Raw genomic sequence first — 27445 nt, 5'->3', positions numbered from 1 at the left:
GTCTGCAGCATGACTAGATCCGTAGGATGTTGTTCCTTTCATCTAACACTATATCCTATTGCATAATGAAAACTTGAGAGGTTGCACAAAATTAAACAACAAAGCAACAATGAAGCTTGTGTTCCTTGTTTCAAGTGAACAGTTTTGAGACAAAAAAATTGAGAATTTGCCACGTAAAGAGAAGTGAGCCAGTGGAAATCTCATGAGGGTTTACTATGACCAAATTCAGTGTGCTGCATCACTGTTAGGGCATCAGCATAGGCTGGGAAATGAACAGAGGCAAAGCAGCTCTGGGGAGAAGGACTTGGGGGTGCTGGTGGGTGAGAGGCTGGACATGACCCAGCCATGGGTTCTCCCAGCCCAGAAAGCCAAACGTGTCCTGGGCTGCACCCAAAGCAGCGTGGGCATCAGGGGAGGGAGGTTTTGACAATGTTACTTTTGGCAAATATTGGCCATATGACAATCATCACGTATCTCCAACTCCCAGCCTGAGACACCAGACCTACACTGATAATTTCAAAATTGACAAATCTGACCTTCAAGAACTAGAAATCTTAGCTCGTTAACTATGGACACCTGTTACTTCTTTTATTTCCTAGGAGAAAACGGCCCTCATTTAAACGTTACCCCCTACCACCCAGTTTATAGCAATATGTCTTCTTGGTGCAATCAAACTAAGCTTCTCCCATATGACGAACCGCACACAGATCGTTTTAACAAACTTCCTGTTCAATTTCCTAAAGGAATTTGGCTCATCTGTGGAGACAGGGCCTGGCAAGCTATACCTTCAAAAATAGATGGTGGCCCTTGTGCCATGGGACAACTGACAATAATTGCTCCCAGTGTCAAAAAAGCAGTCAAAAAGAAAAAAAAAAGGAGGATTAGATCCTCCTGGGGACATCAATATGAGAGCAACTGTGACAGCAACTTTCACCCTTGGAACTCAGAAAAATCAATTGTTACAAGCATTTTTTTAAATTAAGCAAATGAAGGTGTTGGCTCAGCAGGGAAGTAAATGCTGCCTCTTCCATGATCAGTGATTTGCTAACAGACGAAGAGGCGGTCAGACATTCCACTTTACAAAATAGAGCTGCCATTGACTTTCTTTTACTGGCACATGGACATGGCTGTGAGGTTTTTGAAGGATTGTGCTGTATGAATTTTTCCGATCATTCTGTTTCCATTCATAAACAACTGCAAAAGTTAAGGGATTTAGCTAAACCAAATTACGACAGATGACCCATCTTGGATAGACGGTTTGTTTGATGGTTGGAGCTTTGCACCTTGGCTAAAGGAACTCTGTAAAGTAGGCTTGATCATTTTAATGGTGATAGTTGTAGTTTTACTTGTAGGACCCTGCATACTTCAATGTGTGCAGAAAATGATGAGGAAGACAGTATCTAACATCTTAGTTGTTCATCAGAACAGGGGAGATGTTATGGAAGATGAAACAAGAAGGCCTTATAGGTACGATTGCCTAGCAGGGGGTTGGGAAAATGCAGAAAATGTGAGCCAGTTTGAGATGAAAACGAGCTTTGAGATGACAGACCTTGGTTGCTGAGTAGCTGGTGGGCAGTGGTGTAGCTGGTGGAAGATAACTCCCTTTTTTGACCCACAGACAAAGCAAAGGGTCAGATAAAGTGCTCTGTCTCATTCCTCAAAAATGTAGAGTTTATCTCACATTTGTAACTCTCCCCTGAAGTATGATGTATCTGTAATCCCATTGGTCCAAAGTCCTTTTCCGCACCCACCTTCAAGCCCCCTTGATAAGGTGTACCCACGAAGCCGGGCACATTTTTCTTCATCTTTCTTCTTCTTTCTCTTTTGCCTCCTGCTCTCTTGGAACTCTTTCGCTATCTCGCCCTGCCCCCACTCCTTGGGGCCTGCTTCGGACTGCGCCTGGCAGCTCCAAGCAGGACCCCCACAATAAACCATATATCCTAGGACTGGGCTCTAGAGATCTCTTGTCTCCGTCTGTCCTGGAAGGCCACTGTAGGCTGATCAGGAAGGACTTGTCCTTGGTGAAGCCATGCTGGCTGTCACAAATCACATCCCAGTTCTCCATGTGCCTTTACATTTCGCATGAAAATTAATTTTCAGAACTTACCATGAAATGACTGTAAATGACTGTATTAATAAAAGAGTGTTTTGTCCAGCTGTGGTCTCAGACTGCCAAAAAGCAAGTTTCCCCTTGTGAATAGCCTGAATTACATATAACACTGTAATCACTGCAGCTCATGAGGTCTAAGCACTCAAGAGGACCTGCTAAAAATTCTGAAAATAAAACGATAAGTGGAAGTTTGATCTGTTTGTCACAGAAGTAGCTGATCTGTTTTTCAGCAGAGCAAGCTGCTAATGCTTGGGAGCTGTTAATAGTAATGTGTTTAGAGCTGCAATGGCAAGGATTTGACAGTGCAACTTAGTCAGCAGCAATGTTGTCTGAAAACGTCCCAGCTTCCTGTCAGCTCTTTCTTATTCTAATATATGCCATTTCTTCCTTGGTACCTGTTTGTGAAGCTGCACAGTAAGTTCATTCAGGCCTTTCTAACAAAAGCAGTTAAAAAACAATATTAAAATACACTTCTTTTTTTTTAAGCCTGCTTTCAAAGGCACAGTTTTCATCTTAATTGTAATGGCTGAAATTAATTTATTCCCACTTCAGTGAGATTTCTTGGATAGACAAGTGAGGTTCCATGGTAGTTCAAGAGTTAGCAGATAGACATGTACAATACCAATAACTGGGAGCACTAATTATTCTCCCTGCCTCTTTGCAGGTCCCAGGGGAGGGTAAATTACATACAACATTTTGATCATTCAGCTCCAAGGGAACAAAGGGGAAAGGAATCTGTCACTGACACCATTCGTTTTACACTAAACTCCAGCCCTGAATTAATTTTTTTTAAACAATGAATTTCAGTAAAACAATTATGCTCAAAAGGAATTTAAGGAATTTAAGCTAGATCACTTTCATTAAAAAGATCAGATCACTTAACTCTTCATCAGAAGAGGTTTCAGAGGCAACCACCCTTCTCAAAGATGTTTTTACTCTTCTCTAATAAACAAAGGTTTTATTGTGCTTTGTTTGACTTCTGTAAGTGGAAACTTAGGACTTTTTAGGAATTCCTTTCTACCTAGTCCCAGAAGATATCTCATTTTAGAGGTAGGAAGAATTAATTTCGCATGCAAGTAAGCAAGGATATATGTATGAGATAAGAGGTGACAATAACTGAAATATTCCACCTGCATTGTGAGAGTGATTTGACAGAAAATGAGGCATGAAACATAATTTAATTGTAATTAGAATAAGTGGATTGCCTATTGTAACCTATATTGAAAGATGAGAGGGTGGAGCTTTTAAAGAGCTAAAAAGCTAAACTGAAAATTGAGATAAGGGTGTGACCGCACATAAAAATATATATATTCATAAGTGTGTTGCTGTAATAAATATAAATATTAATATAATACAATATAATATAATATAATATAATATAATATAATATAATATAATATAATTAATATAATAAATATATTCATTTGTGTGTTGCTGTAATTTTGAAAATGTGAACTAGTAGACTTTAGGATGTTTCAGAACTGTACTACTTTATATAGTTTTTCCACAGTTTTATCTTCTTTGGATAATTTACACTCAGTTTGGAACAGAAAAGACTGATAGTCTGCATGAAGATGTGGCTGACATGGCAAATTGTATTAGTCCTGACACTGAAGATAATCTGTGGCAACCTGAAAGTGAAGTAGACAGTTGTAATTTACTGGAAATGTCTCCCATACTGAGTGCTGGAGCCAAGAGCTCAAGCAGCTGCATAGTCATGGCTTGGCTTGACTTGGGATTGCAGTCTAACCAGGGATGCTGCATAGCTTTGTATCCATGGCTTGGATGTACAATGCAGAGCACACATCTTTCTCAGGAGCTCTGCTTTGTCTAAAACAAAAATCAGCTTAGGAGGCTACCTGTCCATAATTACTATTTTTATGAGAAGTGTTTATGGTGATTATTTGCATCAAAAGCAGTTGTTTTTTTCAGCTTCTCAGATCTTCTATATAATCAGAAGGGTTTCAACAACCATCCTTCTATTCAAGTATTTTCAAATCGCTTCTCATTTGCAGTCTAAATTCACTTTTATGGGGATTCAAAAATTCTCATACCTTTGTGTCTTTGGCTTCTATCAGGATCTTTTCATGCTGAAGGTGATCCATGAACCATACCCACACAATATGAAAGATGTTATGGGTCTTTCTTGACTTGTCCTTGGCTCCATGACTTAAGGACATAAAATGGAAACTGTGAAGAATGTGTTTGGGATTTTTGTGGATTTGAAGGAGTGGTCATGGATTTTTTGGTCCTTCTCAACTGTTTGCCATGCTTTTAAAAATTTTTTAATCTATCTTTCACATGTTTTATAATATGAGTATGCCATTATAACAAATTTTTGTGGTCACTTTGTCAGTTCTCACTGTCGCAAATGATAATCAAATGTATGTACAATCTTACTTGTAGATTGCAATACAGACATTCTTGAAAGATATAAATATTCTTCATTCTGTTGAATCTGTAATATATTTGTAAAGGAGGGATTGGATAGATAACTATCAGACCTAAAGTAAGAGAAGTAGAAATACCGGATTGGATTATAGCGGACAGCATTTTGCATGGATATCAAGATACTTATTTTAAAAGAAGGAAAAGAGAAATTTTAGTCAGTGTCTATTATTAATCTTTTATTTAGCTCATTTGAACAGAGAAGGATATTACATTTGCTGTATAACTGAAAAGATCACTGTGTAGGATTTCTGATGAATACAGTGATATGTCAGGTCTGGATATAATATTGGTAGCCTGCTTTTAGTGAGAATTAGTAGGTAAATAAGTATTTCAGAAAGGTGACCTAAGTTCATAGTCAAAACTGAATTATTTTCTGGCATCATCAGAGGAATGATTACTAATCAGCTGGAAAGGCTGAAGCTTAATATTGCAGCCAATTTAACATACTTTACCTTGTAGAAATAGTGTTCTTAGTTGAAGGAGAAAAAGGAATAGGAAGGCCCAAATATGTATCTTTTCACAAGGCAATACAAAAAGAGAAGAATTAAAGAGGAAAAGAAAGACAAAGGCATATCCTTAAAATCAAATACATTTTTGTATATCTCTGAGCGTGTATGTATATAAATGTAGGCAAATACTTTGTAAGAAGGTGCAGACAAAACAAGTTACCCTTTAAGTGATCTTTGTCCTTAATGTTGTACAATAGTCAATGTTTTACTTTTTTAATGATTCTTTTTCAAAGCCTAATATTTCAAGAGTACTGAGCAGGCCTCATACCTAAAATGGTCCAAATTCTTAAAAAATATTGGCTACTGTCAATAGCTTAACGAAATGAAAATTCAGGGTCTTTTGAACTCTTCTTAACAGCCCTCTGGGAACAAACTACAGTAATCACTCATTGTGTAACAAACAAGATCAGAGATGCTGTCTAAAAAAGTTGGAGGGAAACCCCCCGAAGACTGCTTCTTGTAGAGAACAATTCTCAGTTTCTGAGGTAATGTGAAACAAGGAAGTCAAGATAATTATCTCTGCCTAATAACTCTAAAGGGTCAATCTGTTAATCTAAAACATATTTCTTGGTTTTCTGAACAAAAAATGCTTTTTTTTTTTAAAAAATACATATGATGGGGAAATATGAGAAAACTGCAAAGCTTAAAACTGTGATTCTGGAAACTGTCTTGATGGAAGGACATTAATTTTAAGACAATATAGCACTGCTGTTTGATTTTAATTACTGATGGCAACACCCAGAGACAAGACTACAGTGAGAGAAAAAGGTGATAAAGATTCTTGATACCTTCTGAGAAGGACAAAGAGGCAGAGGAAGAGAAACTACAGAAACCAGATCTATGAAAGTCAAAGAAAGAAAAGCTTTGGAAGAAGAAATAAGCGTACTGACATATCTGGAGATAAACAGTACACAGTGGCACCCCTTTCCTGGTGTTATCTATTGGACAGACTACAGAGAATTCACACTTTCCCTGACTACCCAGCAGGTGGCATCCAGAAGACAGAAACCACATCAAATTTCTAGTTTCTTCCTGTAAACCATAACTAAGAAACTACTTCTTCGATTTTTTTGTCTCCACCTACTTCCCTGGGGAGAGATGAAAACAGTTTTTTGTGACCAGAACTTTTGACTGTCTAGTGCATGACCTGTCCCTGTATCACACCACTCAGCAAAAAGATAAAAAAATCCTCTTTGGACTAAGACTGACATTGTATAAATGAGCATCCTAATCTAATAACTTGAACAGGTAGTAGCATAGCAGAAAAGTGCTTCTTCCCAAAGTGTTTTTGGGATCCAAAATGTAGAGTATCAAAACCATAAATGTGCTTCAAAACCATAAATGTGTAGGATACAAGAATACTTTGTTATGGTTACCCAGGATAATTTGCCTTTACTATCCAAGTAGTCTTCAGAAGAATAGTTTCTGCTCTTTTGGAAGCACAAAAAAGAGTTCTAAGTCAACAATGCTAAAATGTTTGATTAGGTAATTGCAATACTCGAGTGCCATAATCCTGTATTTATTCAATTAAATCTATTTTACTCAGAAAACTAAAATCTACTGGGTAGCAGTTTCTATCATGAGGTTTACTCTCTGAAATCCATTCGATGTGAAGATTTTACAGCCCATTTGTGTCAAACTCTAGTTTATAAGTCACTTTTTAATTTTTAAGTCTGAAAAATGTTGCTTGTTGCTCAATGCTGTGTATTTCTAATTTTTTTAAATAGAATTGTGACTGCTTTTTGATTTTATTGTTAATTCTGTGTCATTTTTAGCACAATGTGCATATATTTTGTATACATGTGAAGGATGCTGGTTGCCAGGCTGTTCTGTAGTTGAGGTCCTTTGGTAAGAGGGGCCAGCTAACAGAGGTAATGCTCAGAGGCAGCCAAGAAATGCAGCAGTTTGCAGAGTAGGCTGCACAGAATGGGGCTCAGCAGTTTGGCGTAGAAAGGCACGTGTGTCCTCAGCAGTGATGTCACTGTACCCCAGAGCAGCCCTCAATACCTGCTGGGGTAATGGTCCCTGTGGCCCTTGATCTGTTGCACTGTCAGAGCTCTGGTGGGTGGATGTTGCCTTCCAGGAGAGCCTACGGCCTCTTGCTGGGAATGGAGCAGTGGGAGCAGTGGGGAAAGGCTTCCTATGCTGCAGGAAGTGTGCCTGTGCTGAGAAATGGTGTTGCCAAATGAAGAAGCTGTGGGAAAAGGTCCACAGACTGTGCAGCAGCAGAGATGATGGAGAAAAGATTAAGCATGTCTTTTCCAAGATTCTGTCTTCAAGAACTTGAACTTAAAATTTACTAAAGGCAGAATAGGTAGAGTCTGATATGAGAAATAGACACTCCCACTATGCCAAGTGCTGAATTTTGTACGTTCAGGCACTAGGAGAACGGCTTCTATTCTGTCTGTAGAATTGCTAATGAGGAGTAAGTGCAGTGCTTTTGTAGCTGTCAAGGGTTTACAGCTCTGTCAAAGGAAGCCCCTAACTGGGCTGAGCTTTAGCCCTGCAACAGCACCAGGATAAAGCAGCAAGTTACAGAAGTGTGAGACTTTATGGTGGTCCCTTTATGACAATTAAGAGGTGAATAAACAGAAAAGGATCTGTTTTAGTTTTGTGGAGATAAAATGAGACTTTCTAAAGCCCTGAACTGAAGAAAAGAAAAACAAGGATTACAAATGTCAGGGTAACCAACAGAAATACAAATCTTCCATAGAAATAACGTGCATCTGTGGAAATCAGGGCTTGAAGATCAAAGGATTCAAACCATTGTGGGCACCAATGCTGACAAAAAAAGTACAAAAATCTGGACAATTGAAGATAAAACTCTCAGAAAGATTCTTATGGAAACACTCTGGAGAATGAAGAACTCATTGATCTACTGCAGCAACCAAATGCAGGAGACATGCTTGCAGTTCCTGGGCAGAAATCAGAATAAATTATTGATGTGCTGATTTTCGGTGTCGTGTTTCTCCAGAATGAGATTATTTCTACAGAGGAAGTGTTGCTCTCTGTTCCATGTCAAGGACTTGCTGGAGTGGATAGCATTCTGCCCTGGGATGGTGAGGAGCCAACTGAGTGCCCATGGATCTGGATTAAATGCAGGGCAGGGACAGGTGACATTATAGCAGGAGCCCACTACAGGCTGCCTGACCAGGAACACTGAGCAGATGAGTCCCTCTATAGACAGATAGGAGCAGCCTCACATTCACCAGCCATGTCCACAGCAGGGACTTGAACCACTTTGACAGCAGTTCAAGGGAGAATACAGCAGGACAGGACATAAGCAATCTGGAATGCATTGAAGACAGCTTCCTTCTCGAAGTGACAGAGAAGCCAGCAGGGAAAGGTGCTATCCTGGACCTTGTTCTCACCAACAAGTAGAGGCTGGTGGGGAATGGGAAGCCCAAGGGCAGCCTGGGCTACACTGACCATAAAATGGTGGAATTTGAGATCTTTGGGGCAGTGAGGAAAGCATGCAGCAAGCTCACTACCCTGGATTTCAGAGGAGTACACTTCTGCCTCAGAGATTTGCTTAGTTGAGTACCATGGGGTAACTCCCTGAAGGGATGAGAGGCCATAGAAAGCTGGTTGGTATTCGAGGATCACCTTCTCCAAACTCAGGACTGATGCATCCCAGTAAAGCGGAAGTCAGGCAAAAATATCAAGAGGCATATGTGGATGAATGAAGAGCTCCTGGACAAACACAAACACAAAAAGGAAGCACACAGAGCAAGGACAACAGCCTGGGAAAAACACAAAGATACTGTCTGAGCAGCCAGGGATAAGGTTAGGAAAGCTAAAGTCCTGATAGAATTAAAACTCACCAAGGACATCAAGGGCAACAAGAAAATTTACTGTAGGTACATTGGTGATTAAAGGAAGACGAGGGAAAATATGGTCCCTCCCTGGAACGGAGCAGGAGACCTGGTTACCAGAAACATGGAGAAGACTGAGGTACTCCATGAATTTTTTGACTCAGTCTCCCCTGGTGAGTGCTTCAGCCACACTGCCCAAATTGCAGAAGTCACAGAAAGTAAAGGGACTGGAGAACCACCCACTATAGGAGAAGATCAGTTTGAGACCATCTAAGAAACCTGAAGGTGCACAAGTCCACGGGACTTGATGGGATTCATCCATGGATCCTGAAGGAACTGGTAAAGGAAGTCACTAAGACACTGTCCAGCATATTTGAGAAGTTGCGACAGTCTGGTGATGTCCTCATTGCCTGGAAAAGGGGAAACATAACCCACATTTAAAAAAGGGTATGTAAGGATGGAATGGGGAACTACAGGCCAGTAAGTCTCACCTATGTTTCTTGACCCATCATAGGTCAGATGCTCCTGGAAAAATACAGAAGTGCACAAAAAATAATTAGGTAACTGTTGATGACCAATCAGCAATGTGCCTTCACTAAGTAGATAATGCCTAACAAAATTGGTGGCCTTCTCCAGTTGGGTTACAGCAGTTACAGGATGAAGGGAAATGGCTTTAAAACCGAGAGAGAGTAAGTTTAGATTAGATATTAGGGAGAAATTCTTTAATGTGAGGGGGGTGAGTCACTGGCAGAGGTTACCCAAAGAAGCTGTGGATACCTGGAAGCTGCCCTCCCAAGGCCAGGTTGGATGTAAAGTTGATGGGCCTGATGTAGCAGAAGGTATTCCTGGCTGTGGCAGGGGGGTTGGATCTAGGTGATCTTTAAGGTCCATTCTAACCCAGGCTATTCTATGATTCTTTAAATAAGGGAGCCTTAAGGAGTTGGGTACCTTTCCCTTTCTCAGAAAACAACTTCTTTTTGCACATATTCCATGTAGATTTCTTCTTAAAAGACATTCCTCAACTTCTATTATGTGGCATAATTTAATTGACATTTTAAGTAGGCTGTCCCTCTATAGCTGAAAATAACTTTGGTATCTCCACCCTGCCCAGAAAACAGAGCAGAGAAATTATTATGTTGAAGTAAAGGTCATCAACTGATTACTTTTGAAACCTTCAGAACATGTTACATAATTTTTTCTTCTTCAGAAAATAATTCTTCATAATTTTGGATCAGGAAGTCAGTTGACATGCTCTGCTGGCACAGTGCCTGTAGAAAAATACTAGCTAATACCTTTCCTTGGTATTAACTTCTGCAGCTCTAAAGCCACAAAATGCTGCAGAGTCCTCTGGGTTTTAAGTTTACTTCATTATTTTAGAAGTGCACAGTACCCAGGGTAGAAATAATCCTTTGTCCTGAGTTTCTGCCTTTGGTGAACAGAAGAGAGAGAGAGAAATTTAAGTGGAGTCAGGTCTCCTTCAGCATGGCTTAACATTTACATACCAAATACGCTCTGACAAGCTGTCCCTGTAACCATTTCAGCCTTGGAAGAAGAAAGTTTCCTCCAGTGTTCAGTTCCTAGTTACAAAGAACATACAAAAATAGTGTGGGAAAATGTATTTCTTTTACATTACTACAAGGCTGAAGGAGGCAAAAGAAATGTTACAGAAAATGAGCACCACTCATGAGAAATACTCAGTTGTCACCAGTCTCTCATGCATTTTGCAGTGGCAAGCCTACCAGAGACAGATCCTATGTATCAGTTTTTCTTTGAAGTGTTTTTACCAGGTTTGTTTAGAATATCTTTTAAGACAATAGCATTTTGCATTACCCATGTTTTAAATGCCCCAAGACACCACCTTATTAAATTGCAATAAAATTTCCACACTTACAAACTAGAATATTTGTAGGAAAAAAAACTTAAAAATATATGCTAGAAGAGGGGATTAGCATGAATTTTATGAATTTATCCTACAATGTAGGCCAGACTCCTTCATTCTATTCCTCATGTAAGCATTAATTGTATTTGTATGCATATTAGGAGAAACTAATGAGGTCACTGAAGTTGTAAAAATGTTCATGCTTTACTTTCAGTGCATATTCTGTATTAAGTCTTAGTTTAGGTGACAAATAAAATTACTTTCTTTTTCAAAGCATATATATACCTATGCATGTATACATATATACGTATATATAAATTTCTTTTTAAGGTCAAGATGCTTAGATAAATCTTACAAAATGCTCTTGGACCTAGAGTGCTCATCCCCTTCTCTTCCAAAGTTGGGTTTCAGATGCCTAGATCTCTCTCTACAAGCATTTGCTTAAACTGTTATTAGCAAACTTCACTGACTGAGAAATTCTGCAAGTTCCTCTTATCACCTTTTGCCATGACTGATTACTGTTCATCATCTTTTGAAATCAGCTCATTTTTACTGTGAGGTGGATGAGTTTAAGCTAAGTATCAAGAAACATTTGACTAAATCAACTTTCTTCAAGGTCATATAAGAACTCTTTAATAGGACCAGGTTCTTCTACTCTTGTTTTCCCTAATATTTCATTTTTCCCTCCCTGGTTTATCACCATCAAAACAAAAATAAGAATATGCTGCTTTGCAGGTGTCCCCATTTAAAAAAAACACTAATTTTCTTGTCATCTTGCCTCCCTAGTGCTTTTGCATTTGTTTGGCATCTAATACACTGCTACTTCTAGGGAAAAAATAAGGGAGTCACTTGTGAGAACTGAGGGTCTATGACATCTTTAGTTTAAACTGTGATCTAGCACATGAAATCAAGAGTAATGGTTTCAGATAGTCTAGTGAATTACTCCAGGATTTGGTTGTAATTACTGAGCTCATCTAAAGCTAATCTGTTCTTCTTTCAACTATTTAGTACAACTACTAAGACTTTTGAAGGGAACGATAATCTAGAAAACCTCTTCCTAATACATCTTAGTCAGACTCTCTACACAATATGCACAAATGTTTGTTGAGGTCTTTCTGAGTCTCTGACAAAGTCCTGTCTAGCTTTATGCTGTGTCTTGAAACCCTACAGCAAAGAGGAGGATTTAGAGATAAGGAATGGAATTCTGCCTCCAGGGGCCTTCTGACTTGAGTTTAAGTACCTTACAACAGGCTTGGGTTGAAGACACCTGTCAAAAACTAGACATCTGAGGTTTATAGTGGTATTTAAAGACAAGGGAGAAAGATAATTTTGTAGAGGTTAGACTTAAAAATATTGATATGTAGGGTCACAATTAATATTTTTTCCAAGATAAAGTATCTTCTAAACCATGCATGGTTTTATGTTATTTGCCATTTGCATGCCTGAGTCCAGGAAAGTATACTCAGTACTTCAACATATGAGTGGAACTTAAGAACATATATCTAGGCATGCTTAAATGCAACTTCTCCTTCAGTTGAAAAGTAAGAAATGTGTTAAAATCGCTTTTAATTAATGTTATTTATCAATGCTGTTTGTTTTCTAGGCTTGTATTTTGCCTGCTGAAAGTCATACACTTCCTGAACTTTTATTTGTAATTCTCTTTATTTGATTTTCACAAAGTATTCTCTCTACTCAAGAGCAATGCCTTGTTAAACTGGATGTGCCATGGCTTGAAGACACTGTGTGATTTATGTGGCATGACTGAGATTAGGTGTACAGAAAGAAATTCAAAAGGATGGGATTGGTAATCCTATCTTCATTAAATTAGGTAACAGAAGAAACTAGATATATTTGAAAGATATTTCTGTGATTTTCAACCCATTGTTTTAAAAGCAGATTTTTCATAGTGACAATGTCTCATTTCGTTGGATGTATTTTTGAACAATTTCAAAGACAACAGTTGAACTCTGCCTGTAAGTACTTTCCTAAAACCCACTTCTTTGTTTCCTCAGCCTGCATAAAAGGATGTTGTCACACACCTCGATGGGGGAGTTCAAAACTCCTCTTCCACCACCACAAAAGCAATGCAAAAGAGTATGTGGAGTACTTCTCCCTTCTTCCCACACTTAGCTGTTCCTTGTCCCAAACCCAGACCCATGTCAGTGTTTGTGCCCTTGTTTGATGAGATATGCTTTAGTAACCTCTACACACAAAAACTTTCTCTAGCAGTAAAATGTGCATGGCTGTCAGTCTGAAAATGATCTATTTGTTACCACATATTTACTGAAGTTAGAGCAGATGCAAGAGATTACCTAGATCAATCCTCCCTCTCAAAGAAGACTCAAAGACTTATTTACTGATTTTTGTGCAGTATGTGTCTTCTGATTCTGTTTTAATCCTTGTAGTGTGTTCCCAGAGAATGTAATAAAATGTGTGTTCACTTTGAAGTTCCACGGGCTTTTATCTCAGAAGCATAATAAATCTCTTTCTTTTATCTGTGTCATATTTATGACCTAGATCTGAGATTATTGATATGGCATGGGCTAGACAATCATGGCGTGGAAAATGGTAGTTCCATATGTAGAGTTCTTTGGAATTCGTGTTCACCCAGAATGGGGACATGATGATTAGGAACCCTTTCCTATGGAGAAACACAAGGAAGAAAGAAATAAAAAAGTGACAAAAGCTCCTGATACTCAAGACTGATCAGGTTTCAGAAATTAATTGTGGTAAAGTTCTTTATTGCAGAAAAGTTATGGTTCCTTTTGAATTCTACCTGTTCCAAACTCCAATACTTGTCTGTGAAAGGAATTATGAAATATGAGTCCTGAAAGAGTGAGGGCGTAGGTCTCTAAGAGACAGTTCAAGATGGGTTTAATGTAGACCCAGACTAGCTCGTAGAGTCAGAGCTGTTATGGAGGAACATAGATCTGAAATGTAGCTTCTGTCTGTACGTCCTGCTTTTTAGAGGCTTTTTGCAGCTGTACAGTGCCATTTGCAGTCTATATTTGTGAATGCAGTGGGAACAGTGGCTTCGATGAGACTACTTGGAGAGACTGCTCTGTTGTAGTTCCCCCCTGTGATACAGAGCAGGTCCAGCCTTTAGAAGCTGACCCCAATTTCTTGAAGCATTGACAGTTGCAGATAATATTATTTGAATTAGTAGATTGAAGAGAGCTCTTTCTTTTTCTTGTGGATATACTGAGGCAATTGTTTCTAGACATGATAAATTTTTGAATTAGTATCCTAGATGATTGATTTTTTTATATAATTTTAATTATTTTTCTCTTTATATAACAATAAAAAAAATAGGATACATCTGATTTTGTTGGGTATTTTTCAAGAAGCAATGGATTTGCTGGTAAGGTACAATTCTCTTTGCTAATCTTTTCTGTATTTACGTAGAGTTGTATCATTATTTCCTATGATTGCCTCTGCACTTGCAGAGTTTGGAATAGCGAATCTTGGAAAACAATTCATAGAGAATCTCCAGGCTGGATTTTGACCTCTGCATAAGGATAAACCTTCCTCAGCTGTATTGGTGCTTGTCTTGAGCACATGTCCTGACCCAATTGAAGCTTCTGAGCAATTTCACAAAAAGCAGGGATGTTCAGAAAGGTATCCATTTCATGATTGCATATGCTGTCAGGCAGATTTTTACAGATGTCAAAATCAAAATATTTTAGTGATATTTAGGAAATTATATCTTTAGGCTTATTTGGAAAAGAATTCTACTTGGTCCCTTTAAAATGCCAGTCTCTTTTAAACATATCCTTATTGTGTCAAAATACTTGATGCTACATTGGCGTGCATGAAATCTTAGCTGTGTAACAATTGACAAGATTTTACTGCTGCCTTAATAGAAGCTGAGATTTCATCTACATAGTGTAAGTGCAGATATATATTTCTACACATTTTATGTATATTATGTAATTCTTCACCTTTATATGACCAGTAGCAGGTTTTTTGTGTCTAAAGTTGTATGGAACAACTAAATGCCTAATGATGCCTTGATTTCTGGTTTTTAAGCCACTACTGCCAAAATTATGTGCTCACAGATTTGGTGGTGTTTAGTTCTTCAGAAAATTAATTCATTTTCATTTTAGGTCTAAATATTAGACTGAAAATCCTGATTTCAACTCTTCCAGAGTTTTCAAAATGGCAAATCAAGAGCTTCAATTATTTCAAAAGTGACCAGATACAGAACTGTACTTAATATGAACTCTCATAAAACTTTTGCTTTATTGCAGACTGGAGTAAATTTCGCTGGGATAAAGCAAAGGCTCTATAGCAGAAAAATATGATATAGGATGCAATAAAAGAGGGAAATGGAATAATTCTGGTAAACTGACAAATCATCTTTACGTAGGAGTTAGCTGTATAAGAGCTTGTAAAATGTTTAACCTAGCCAAGTATGTAATTTTCATTAGAGCACATTTTCACAAAGTTAATGTCAGATCAGAACTGTGCTCTTGTAATTCTCACAGTTTAGGATAAATGGAAAGATGCTCTAAGATTTAAAAGTTGCTATTTGCTCTATTGTTATGCAAAAATGTAGCCTACACTATAGTAGCCTTCAGTCTATATCCCATTTTTTTATGGCTTTTTGAGGTGTACCACAGTACATGTGGCTCTTTTATGAAAGAATGAAAGACAATCCACTGGAAACCTATACACTTACCCGGTTTTAAAGCCTGAGAACTGAATCATAGAAATGTCTACATAACATAGGGCAATCCCTCATAATTTTTTGCTGAGTCTACTCTTCTACCAGCATCAGGTGCTCATTTTTATATCTCTCAGGATTTCACTTTGTTTAGACATCCATAATCTCTGATTTCTTTGTTATTAATTTCATTGGTCTTGTACTTTTTTTAAATAGGTAGCAGTGATGCCAAAAAGGATATCAGTATTCAAGCAATGGCGATAAAATTTTATGCAAAAAAAGAGATTGTTTTTGCTATTATATGGCTGCACAAGCAACATATAATTACTGCCTTTGCAATTTTCAATAATTATCTTCTGCCTTTAGTTTTAATTCTTAACTGTTATCTCCCATAAGTTTTCTGTGGGTTTTGTGCCTTTGTTTATTCTTCTGAACCTCCAACCAATTCCAAACTCCCCAGTTCCAAGTAGGATTCCTAAATGCAATTGGAAAATTGTTTATTCTGTCCCCCAAATCACTCATGTAGAAATTAGCAAATATTACTAAAGTACTCATTTTAATTAGATTTGTGACACCATGTTATTTAAAATAAAAATTGGGTTAGAGCATTAAGCCAAACTTAACAAGAGAACAAGCTGTTCATATGTGCTGGTTTTGGTTGGGATACAGTTAATTTTTGTCACAGTAATGAGTATGGGGCTGGTTTTGGGTTTGTATTGGAAACAGTGCTAATAACAGGGATGCTTTCACTGTTGCTGAGCAGTCTTTACACAGAGCCAAGGCCTTTTTTGTCTCTCACACCCACTGTATGTGAGCTGGGGATGCTTGGAAACCCAGTGCACCAGGAATATTTATCTGTCTGCTCTGGGGTGTCCTGACCCCCAGGGGAGCACTGACTTTGACCCTCATTAATGGAGAAAACTTCCAAAGCCTCAAGGTAAACTAGAAACCACAAAAGTGTGAAATAGATTGTAGAGATTGTAGAGAGTAGTGTAGTATGTCACATGGGTGAGAAATTTAGGTTTTAGGATTTTTAGTATGTTACAGATGGGTTCAAGACAGAGGGTACAGGGTGTTGTCTCAAGTTCCTTTCTTCTTTCATCTTCTTCCTTCTTCTTCTTGGGTTTAGGTGGTATTTTGTAATTGGGTAGAAAAATCCACATTGCAGGTCTTTAGGGGTCATAGTTATTGGGTTAGAAAGGAAAATAATTTAGGTGTCACTTCTTAATTGGGTAGCTTAGTTTTTTATTAGACTTAAAAGGCCTTGTAACAAGAGATTGTTAGCCATTTTTGTGCTGTTTTTCCTGCATGCAGAGTCTGGTGCAGACAGTGTGCTGATATTTTGATGAGATAACAATAAACAGAAGCTGAAGACCGAAAAAGTCCAATGTGTCTCTCGTTCCTGACACAGAACTGCTCCAGGAGGGTCTCCCCTGCCAGGGGAGCCCCCAGGGAGTTGCCCAACTTGGGGCCCACAAACTCACAGGGATGAATGAGAAACTGTGAGGGGACACAGCCAGGACAGCTGATCCCAGTTAACCAAAGGGATGTCCCAAAACACATGGCCTCATCCTCAGCCAATAATAGCTGGGGGAAGAGCAAGGGAGGGGAAGGATATTTGGCATGATGGTGTTTGTCTATCCAAATCACCATTACGTGTGATGGGGCCCTGCTGTCCTGGAAATGGCTGGACACCTGCTTGCCCATGGGAAGTGGTGAATTAATTCCTTGCTTTTCTTGCTCGTGTGTGTAGCTTTTGTTTTCCCTATTAAACTGTCTTTATCTCAAGCCACAAGTTTTCCAGCTTTTACCCTTCTGATTCTTTCTCCCAAACCCACCAAGGGTACAGTGACTGAGTGACTGTATGTGGTGCTTAGTTAACAGCTGGGGTTAAACTACAAAAGCTATTTGTTTTTCAGGTAGTTCTGTTCATGGGAACTTCCACTTCCATTTAAGCTCTCTGCTTTGTAAAACCTGTGCTGTCCCTGTGCTGCCAAATACTCCCAATAAAACGTGTTCAGAAAATACAAAGCAAAATAAAAAACCATTTCCTTATAGAATCCCTCAGATAAAATATTTATGTTATTTTCTAAAAAATGTATTTGTGGATGTTGGTTTCACACACTGATGTATTTGTCTTATTTTCCTTTAAATTTTAAGACATGCCTTACTTATGGCTACATGAAATGGGATGAACTGTCATAACTGGAGGTACTGAAGACTTAAAGAATATCAAGTTCCAACAAGTCATGATATTTCGCAATTTTAGTCTTAGTGTATAGTGTGGTGCATGTAAATATAACTGTTAAGCAAGCACCTGTATCAAGTCTCAAGAATGGAAATGTAGGTTCTGAAGAAACACAGAATAAACTCCTATCCTCCCTTGCTTTTCAAAAACATGTGATGTGTTTGACTCAAAATTCCAGAGAGGCAGTTGCAAAAAATAAATCATAAATAGATCTTTTCCAATGATAGCAGAAACCAGAAGTGGAAATCTCCAGTTAAATAAATGATCAAAGAACAGAATGATTATGACGGAAAGCATAAATTGCAGTTTGCATTTTTAATTCTGGTGGATGAACTTTAAGTAATTCCCAACCAGAACCTCTCTGTTCTGTCTTAAATTTTAGTATTGGTAGAAGTGATGTAGATACAACGCCTGATATATTTGAGAGTTGCAAGTAACAAGAGCAGAGTAGCATTGACCTCAAAAATTTAGACCATTGCAAGGATGAAAAAAGTGTACTACTCACTCATGTGTAAATAGACCAGTTCAAATTGCCCTGGTATCTGCAGTTTGCTTTGTAGCAAATGTGACTGCAATTTTTAAAAGTATTCAAGAGACATTATTATAAACTATGCAACAGTCTTTGTTGAGACTGAGAAAATTTGAAAAAACTATGAATCATGGAATCATAGCATTTACTACACATTCTGTGATTCATTTTATGCATCAATTTATTCTGGAATATTATTACCCATTTTTCCTAAAAATGGATAAGCAAATACTCTTGGGAAGCCTCACAGAATAAGGGAATTCCATTTTGTAGAGTGAAGTCAAGCCTCACAGATCAGTTGCAGATCTTTGAAAGAATTAAAGGTACAAACCAGTAGTAATACTGGTAACACTCCTGGCCTTCAAATACTCAGCAAAATCTCCAATGAAAGAGTGGCAAACCACTGAATAAGAAGGAGTGTCTGTACTTGTTTAAACATAAAATCCAAAACCAGAGTAGATGATATTCACAGTGGAGTGAGCAATTAGTAAAAACCCATGAGTCTCCTTGCTAATATCACTTGTGTCCATTACGGCTGTAACTGCTGTAATGGGGATGATTGATGAAGTGGCATTATTGAAGATATACAGAGAAGTAAAAACAAAAGCAAACTGAAGAGCTGCTGAAGAATCTCATGCAGTAAAATGAATAATAAAGTGGCAGATGTATAGATAAACTTTAAATAATTAATGTGAAAAAAAAATCATGCTTCTTCCTACAAGGCAGTCTGAGAAGTTGTGAGAAACAGTTTTATGAAAACCTAAGAGCAGCAGTCAGGAAAAGGCAAAAAAAGCACAAGGAAAGTAATGGAGAGGAGCACAATTCTACACTATGCCTCTGTACAAGTCACATTGGTCCCACTGAGTCCTGTGTGCTATTCTGGTCATCCCCTGTCAAAAGCTGCATCATTAGAAAAGGTTAGAAAAGAGCAATAAGCATCATCACAGGTGTAAAACTATTTTTTTTTAATGAGGAGCAATTAAATAGGCTAGAGACCTTCATCCTGTAAAAGAAGTGAATAACAGAGCTTTATATTGAGAAGATCAAAAGAATGTTGAAGAGAAATAACAGTGTACTTTAAAAGAGGAGGATGGGCATCAAACTGAGCCATTAGTTAGCAAATTGAAAAAAAAAAAAAAAAACCCTCATTATATGAAATCTAAAAGAAAGAAAACATCCCCTAGGTTAGGAAAGCATAAGCACCCCACAAATCAAAGGTACCTAGAAGAGGTTCTGAGGAATGAGGAATTCTATGACCTCTCTGATTTTATACTCTCTTCATACTTACTGAACTTGCTTACCTTTGCAACCCTTATCTTTTTAATCAAGCTACTGGCTCTCCTGCCTGGCTATTCTTTCTGCCCATTAGGAAAGGTAACTGCTGCTTGAAAATGGGATATTATAATAGCTAAGCAAGACCATTACATTATAATAGGATGTACCCAGTCAACATTCAGCTAATTTATAGCATGGTCATGCCCATCTCTGCAAGACCGTTTATTTTACATCTTTTTGTGCTCTAAATCTCTTTTTTCCCACATTCAAATGTAGCAAAATTTTAATGCCACTTTTTATGTAATCAGCATACTCATCTGACTAAAGCTAAAACCTATTGTAGATAAATATATTTCATTCAGAAAATGGAAATCCAGTTTCCATGTTGCTAGAATCCATCTGTTAACTTCACAGCATCATAAAAAATGGAAAGAAAATTATTTAGTTAGTGGTTTTTCTTTTAATTCATATAGCTAATGAACCTGCAAAAGGACTTCATGCAGACATATGGCCAGCATTCACAGAAATGACAGCCACAATTTTTCAAGAATATATCTTTTGCAAAACACATTTGCAAAAGAGAAAAATATTTTTTGGCATTTGTGGGGCTTTTCCTTTTTTTTTTTTTTTTCCTAGAGCTGTTAGACAGGTATGTCTGAAGGTACTGAAACATATAGGAAGGGACGGTTATTAAAACAGTTATTATGCCTGTGTTATGTATTTAGGATTTTTTCTTTAAAGAGAGTTTCACAACTGTAATAGTATTTTCTGCAGATTTTATATAGTGACTAGCTCAAAAGGAATCAGTACAGTGTTTATTTTGCTACTATGAAGCCTCTCATCAATCATATTAGTTATGATTCTGAAGAAAGCTCTGCACAAGGTTACTACTTAAAACTAACTTATAAAATTACAAGACAGAGGAAGAAAACACAAAAAGAGAATGTAATCTCTGTGTTTCCAAGCAGTTCAATTAATAAACTACATATCTGAAGTATAAGATCATAGACTGGGAATGGACATATGGATATATATGCCTCCATTGTTAGTCTCTTTTCATCCTGATTTTTGAAAGTGTTTTTAATAAAAATACTATTAATATTCCTTTACTGATTTTGCAGTAAGTCAATATTTATCCCATTTTCCACTACAACCAACAGTAGTTTACTTGTAAACAATGTTATAAATTTTATTTAGCTTCATTCCAATTTCTCTTTTATCAATTCTTGTAGATACAACTTCATATTTCTTCAGTCATGCAATGAAAATTTGCCAAGCTATGTGTTCTAAGACTACAAATGCATATTAAAAAGCCATTGGTTTCAGCTTAAATCCTGTTTTCACAATATTTCCCATTGTCTATCTCACTGTGCACTATAGATTTCAAAAGCTGAGAACAAAAATCTGTTTTCTTTTTAGATTTTTAAAATATTTTATTGAGAAAATTGATGCTGTAACTTAAAAAACACTTGCATGACCATTCTCATTCATCCCACTTAGGAAAAAATCTGGAAGAATCTGTGTTAAAAAAATACATCTGTGAAGAAAATTTCTAACAAAGGTGATTAGAAGTTGGGGGGAAAAAATTAAAAATTATGAAAACTTATTTTAGAGTCCAAACCAGGGCATCACCATTCAAGTAGAGAGTGGAATTCAATGGGTTGCTTAAGCAATTTTACTTGTGCTGAATTGACAGGTTCAGCTTTTCCAAGAAATAATGTAGTGGCAATTCAGAGGAATTTTTCTGAGCACTAGTGGTTTCAGCCATAGCACACAGACAGATCATCAGATATACCTCTTTGTGCCCTAGGGGACAAGGTGTGATCTGTGCTCTGTTCATTACATGTTTCTAGAACTGCGCAAAACCCACTCCACACAACGATGCACTGCATTTTACTTTAAACAAAACAGGACAGGAAAAAGGAAAACACTTGCGTCTCTTGCTTGGAACATCTGGCATGAATTTAATGAAGGTGATACTTTCCTGAAGCCGTTGTTGCCAGGGCAGGCAGAGGCCGTGGGCTGCCCTGACTTGGATAACAAGCACAGCAGTTGCACTGCGGTGTTGCAGCTGTCTGCTTCTGGCATTTGTCGGAGAAGAAGAGCTCTACAGAAGGTAGGTTATGTAACATGGCCCAGAGCTGACACAACCAACTGGCTGCCAAATGAAGCTGTAAAGCATTTGCAGAACCCAAAGATGTTTTTCTCGTTAATACAGCTTGACATGGGATACTAAAGGTAGTGTGAATGCTAGTTACTGACAGGCAGAAGTATTGCATTTAATTGTGGCATAAAGCTAATAGGTCTATTCTCTGAGCTGTCTCTAGTACCCCTTACAAAGCAAGGAGAAGGAGGTGAAGAAGGAAAAGCACATACTGTGTAGACACAGCATATTCCATCTGTTTAACATGTTTATTCCATCTGTTTTAGATATTCTTCCTGATTTATTATGACCTTAGTGAGGTGCCCTTCTTATTCTATTGACTGGGGAGGGTTCAAGATAGCAGGCTAACAAAAAGGCACTGTTTTTTCTGAAGGCTAAAATGAAGTGGGCTGAATTCCACATACTCTCTAAAACTGAAGCACCCAGTGAAACAAAGGATCAAGTAACTGAAGTCCAGGATCTGTGATCACTACTGATCTCAGACTCATAGATTAATGAGTCAAAACTGAGTGCCTTTGAAATATTCTTAATGTAACTCAGAGGTCTTGATTTTTTAAACCCCTTTTTCTTTTTTTCTCAGAAAGATGAAGAACTTTCTAACTCAACGGCTCCACATATAGTCCTTATATACAGAGTAGTTAAATATTCTTACATGTTGCCTATCAAGTCATAGGTAATCTTCTTGAAGTCTTCTATCCAAAAACAAGAACATAAAAAAACCCTAAATTTCTCATATTAACAGAGACCATTTACCTCATACATCCCTTTTCCAAGATGAAAAGCAAATTTCCAATTTTTATCTTCTAACACAAAATGCAATGTCTTTTTCTTAAAGTAAGGAGCTTTCACAGCTCTCCATTTTCAGTCACAGTCACAGTCTTTGGCTTATGCAACTGCTTTACTGATGTCCTCTTTGAACTCTACCATTACCTTGTCTACTGAGTGTGTTGGCCATTACCCAGCTGATTATCTCCTTCTTGCTTTCACAGAAAGAGCATCCACAGAGAGAATCTTCATGTCATTGCAGAGCAGAGAGCAGCTGTATGCTCTCACCCTCTGCAGCAGGAGCATTTGACAATTGCTTGACTACATACCTTCATGACATTCTCAAAGAAATGCTGTCTGCTTATTTTATGCCTGAAGTTTTCCCTCCAAGGCTGACCAGGCATCTGTTCAATGTATTGAGGGAATCAGTGGACAGATTTAGATAATTTATTTCTGCCACCATGGGTTACTGAACAGGGCATTCACAATACTGCAGTGTTTTCTGCAAGGTTATTACAAGTTTTTCACTTTTACAAATATCTCTCTTATATTGTGTTCTAGAAGTGGTGATGTATTACTCATTAGTCTTCGTACCTGGTACGAAGGTACCAGGCTGCTTAAGACTGCATCATTACTATCCCAACTTCCACTGGAGTCATAGCTTCCACCTATGATAGTAATGGTAAGGGAACCAAGGTAACTGTGTGTAGTATAACAGAGAAAAATAGCTGGAAGGATGAGGCAGAGCTTCTATCTAAACTTCTCCTTTCTGTTGAAGTATGAAAGTGCTTTCTTTGCCCAATACTATCTATTTTATTTAGTCAACTTCCCCATGCGCTAAAAGATACAAACCAAAAACTAGGCATACTGTTCTGAACTCTTTTGCAAAGAATTAAGATAAAGACCCTATGTATTTGTTGAAATAAGTGTTTTCAAACATCCTTCCTAAGCAAAATGCATTTTGATCTGCAGAATGCAGCTCACTATGAGTTTCAAAGATTTGTTCTTTGGCATAAGAGAGTAAATGCTTGTTTAGATTACAGATTTTGTTTGGACTACAATTATGTAATCACAGAAAGGTTTGAATTCAAATGGCCCTTAAAGATCATCTGTTTCCAATGCCCCCCACCATGGGAAGGGACACCTTCCACATGACCAGGTTACTCAAAGCCTCATCCAACTTGACAGTTGTCCCTCTGTGCTGCAAGTGCACATCAACAGGTCATGTCAAGTTCCTTGTCCAACAACACTCCTAAGTATTTCTCCTCAGGATTGCTTTCTATTCATTCCCCACTAAGACTGATTTTGTGCTTGGGATTGCACCAGCCAAGGTGTAGGACCTTGCACTTCACTAAACCTCATGAGGTTTGCACAGACCCACCAGCCAAGAGTGTCAAGGTCACTCTGTGTGACATCCCTTCCCTCCAGTGTGTTGACTGCACCCCACAGCTCAGTGACAAACTTGCCCTCAATCCCACTGTCCATGGAGCAAAAAAGGTGTTGAACAGTGCCAGTTCCAGTACTGAACCCTGAGGATACCACTGGTCACTGCTTGGACATTGAGCCATTGACCACAACACTTTGAGTGTGACATCCAGCCAATTCCTCATCCACCAAGTGCTCCATCTGGCAAATCCACATCTCTCCAGTTTAGAGACAAGGATGTTGTATGGGACAGTGGCAAACACGTTGCACAAGTCAAGATAAGCTCAGTCACTCTTTCATCCACCAGCTTTGTAACACTGTCATAAGGGGCCATCACATTGCCTTTGAAACTGTTTTACTATATTAGAGAGAGCATATACATTAATATCTGATTATTCTAATGATTCTTGTGCAGAATTAATTGTCTCTATTAAAATATTTTTTCTTTATTTCCTTTTATTTTGTTCCTTTCCCTTATGAAATATGAAAATGCAACTGTATTGCTTTGGTATTATGTAGCCCTGACTCCTAAACAATTCTAGAGAAAAAAGGTAGATTTTCTTTCTAGATTTTACCCGAGGATTTCAAAGAAATGTGACAGTCATGAGAACATCAACTCTGATAATCTGGTTTTCCATTAATTGCCAGACCCTTAAAAATGCAAATGCCACCAATAACAGGAAAAAAAAGTGTGGAAACCACAAGGTAACACAGAATTAGATTCTCAGATGTAGCTGTATCAGCCCTCGAAGACAAACTCTGCAAAACATCTCTGTTTCACACAGACCATATAAGGATTTATTTTTTATTCTTCTTCTAGCAGTCATCTTAAAACAAAAATTAATTCTATTACATTTAAAAGACATGGCATTTCTTTAGCCGTATCATATTCATTTTATTAACCTTTACTTCTTGTTTACTGTATCACAAATATTTGCCTTTTGAGATAAAAGTCAGAGCACATAATAATACCTGACATAATTTTTCTTCTTCCCTTGAGAATGTTTCCACTTTTCATTTGACAAGCCAAAAGAAAATGCATTTTGTGTCTTTCAGAGAGTCTTTTTGTGTGCCCATGTGTAATCAAACAGTGCTGATACCAAGTTAGTTTTAGAAGGTTTGTATGTCTAGGAAGTTTCATTTATCTCTTACTAAGAAACTAGTATTTCCATATAGAATTCTAAACCCTTTCAATCATTATCTGAAATTAAGACAAAAATAGTTCATGTTTATTGATGTTCCCACTAAAGATCATAATTTGAAGTTGCAAGTGAAGAAATTGAAAACAAATATTTGTTTGGCACATGCATTGATTCTATTCATATAGGAAATCGGGCATGTGTACAAGTAGATGACCCAAATTAGCTGATTGTTCACATGGGTGACGAGGCAAATAAAAGCATAAATATGCAGCTGCAACCATGACCATGTTTAAGTCAAGGTATACAGTTGCTTATGTATGATGTCCAATATTCAATGTTTCCATAATTTTTACTGCTTGATTTTATAGTACTACCAGTATTGCTTTATACTTTGACAACTGAAAAGAACTGATTCTGATGTGAAGGCACTTCCACTTTTGTGCACATGGCAATAAAAAAACATCTTAGATCAATCAGCATACTCAGAATATTTAGAAATATGAAATAATATTTCTTAGTGCATTTTTATGTTCAGTAGAAATCTGTCAATACTGCATCTGAAACTGCCTCAGCCTTTATAAAGTCTTGAAGATACTTTTTTGCTGGCACATTGAAACATGACAAATATACAGAATCAGGTACATATAGTTCCAGGAAAGAATGAAAATATTTCTGTTATCTGACAATCTGAGTAGAGTTATTTATTCAGACTCAGGTTTTATGTTTGTACTCCATGAATGTGAATAGTTGTGTGTTTTCATACCTGTTTTATTTGATACAGAGAAGCAATAATCTTCATCCAAGACCAAGCTCACTCAATGCATCTAAGCAATATGCTAAAATTCAGTTCTAGTCTTCACAGGTGCTTATATAGAAAACTATTATTTTCTATGGTGAATTATTGCTGATGTCCTTCATTTCCAATATGCAAAGCTTTCTGATCAGCAGGCAGAGTTGCAGGGAGCCATTCTTGACCCAAGTTTGGCGTTACCTAGCAATATCTATCTCTGAATCATGCCTGTAGATTATTTGAGCATTACTTTATTAAGCATTATCTGCAAATACATAAACTGACCTGATGGTTTCATTTAATTCCTTCTTCACGTCAAAGAGCAGAAGAACAATAAATAAATACATTCCCTTTCAGTGACCACCTTCAGGTGATTCACTTGGCTCACTTTAGCTGTGTGATTTAATTTTCAGTGCTCATACTTGAAACAGATTTCAGGATTTCTAAATATTTTTTTTTTGTTATTTTTGTGTTGTTTGCAGAACAGTTGGGGGATGTGTGTGACACAGTGTCAAACTTCAGATTGTCCTCCATAGTCAAGACAGAGTATTCCAGAATAACATCTGTGTTTTTAAATGGGAGCAAATCCCTCAATTTCAAGGCTCCGTTTGAGGATATCAAAAGCTGATACTGATCTGTCACCACCTGTGTAAAAGTTTACTATCCATATCTTCCCACTGATATTTTCTTATGGTGAATTACATATATCTTCAGATACTTCAAGGAAAATCCTTGGTTTATTTTGATAACATATGTATAGGCTGATGTTAAATTTTACCTATATAATTAACAAAAAAATACTTTAATATGGATGTCATAAATATATGGATGTTTCTGCAACAAGAGTGTATGTACATTGCTCAGTGCATGCCAGTTGCTGAGACTTCAAAGAATACATTGAAACCTTTTGCGTATAGAATCAGGATTCCTTAAAATGCCCAGAAATGCCAACCTAATGTTTCAGTTTTGTGGATTTTTCTTAAATACATTTCTAAAATAGTTTTGTTAAATGAATTATACTTTGTAGATTAAAGGGTGAATTTGAATTAATGATTACAGTTTGTTAAGCAGAAATAATGAGAAATGGCTGTACTGCTTGTTAGATCTGGCTCCTCTTGCATAACAGAGGATTCTTGGATGTTCTCTTCAGCCCATTTCCTACCAACTCAGGTTTTAATAAATAACTTATTAATATTTATTCATTTTATGTTCTATGCTAGCATATATATTATCCATGGCTTTGTACAAATCAATCACTTTTTGTGGGATAGTGGTTTTATACTTTCTGAATTCACAAAGGAGCACTTTGAAGGAATACTAAAAAGCTATTCATATTCAAGTTCTCAATATTATATTTTTAAATCCTATTCATTTTTCCTACGGGTACCCTAGTAATCCTCTAAAATCTTCTTAAGCAGGACATTTATAGCAGCTGAATCAAAGTAATATTATATGCTTAGAAACACACAGGATAAGAATTTTGAGACCTTAAATACAAACTAATGGATGCATTAACAAGAAGAAAAAAATTCTAGTTTATGCTTAAGGTTTTTGGGTAGAATTGCAGCCATTTTGTATAATTCTTGATTGTACTACAGACCCTCTGGGTAAGTAATTTAATCTCTTTTTGTCTTTTTTTCTGCTCATCATAAGAGATTATAAGATATGCTTTCTTCC

This window comes from Anomalospiza imberbis, chromosome Z (genome assembly GCF_031753505.1).
Source record: "Anomalospiza imberbis isolate Cuckoo-Finch-1a 21T00152 chromosome Z, ASM3175350v1, whole genome shotgun sequence".
Taxonomy (NCBI): domain Eukaryota; kingdom Metazoa; phylum Chordata; class Aves; order Passeriformes; family Viduidae; genus Anomalospiza; species Anomalospiza imberbis.
This window is presented reverse-complemented; position numbering follows the sequence as displayed.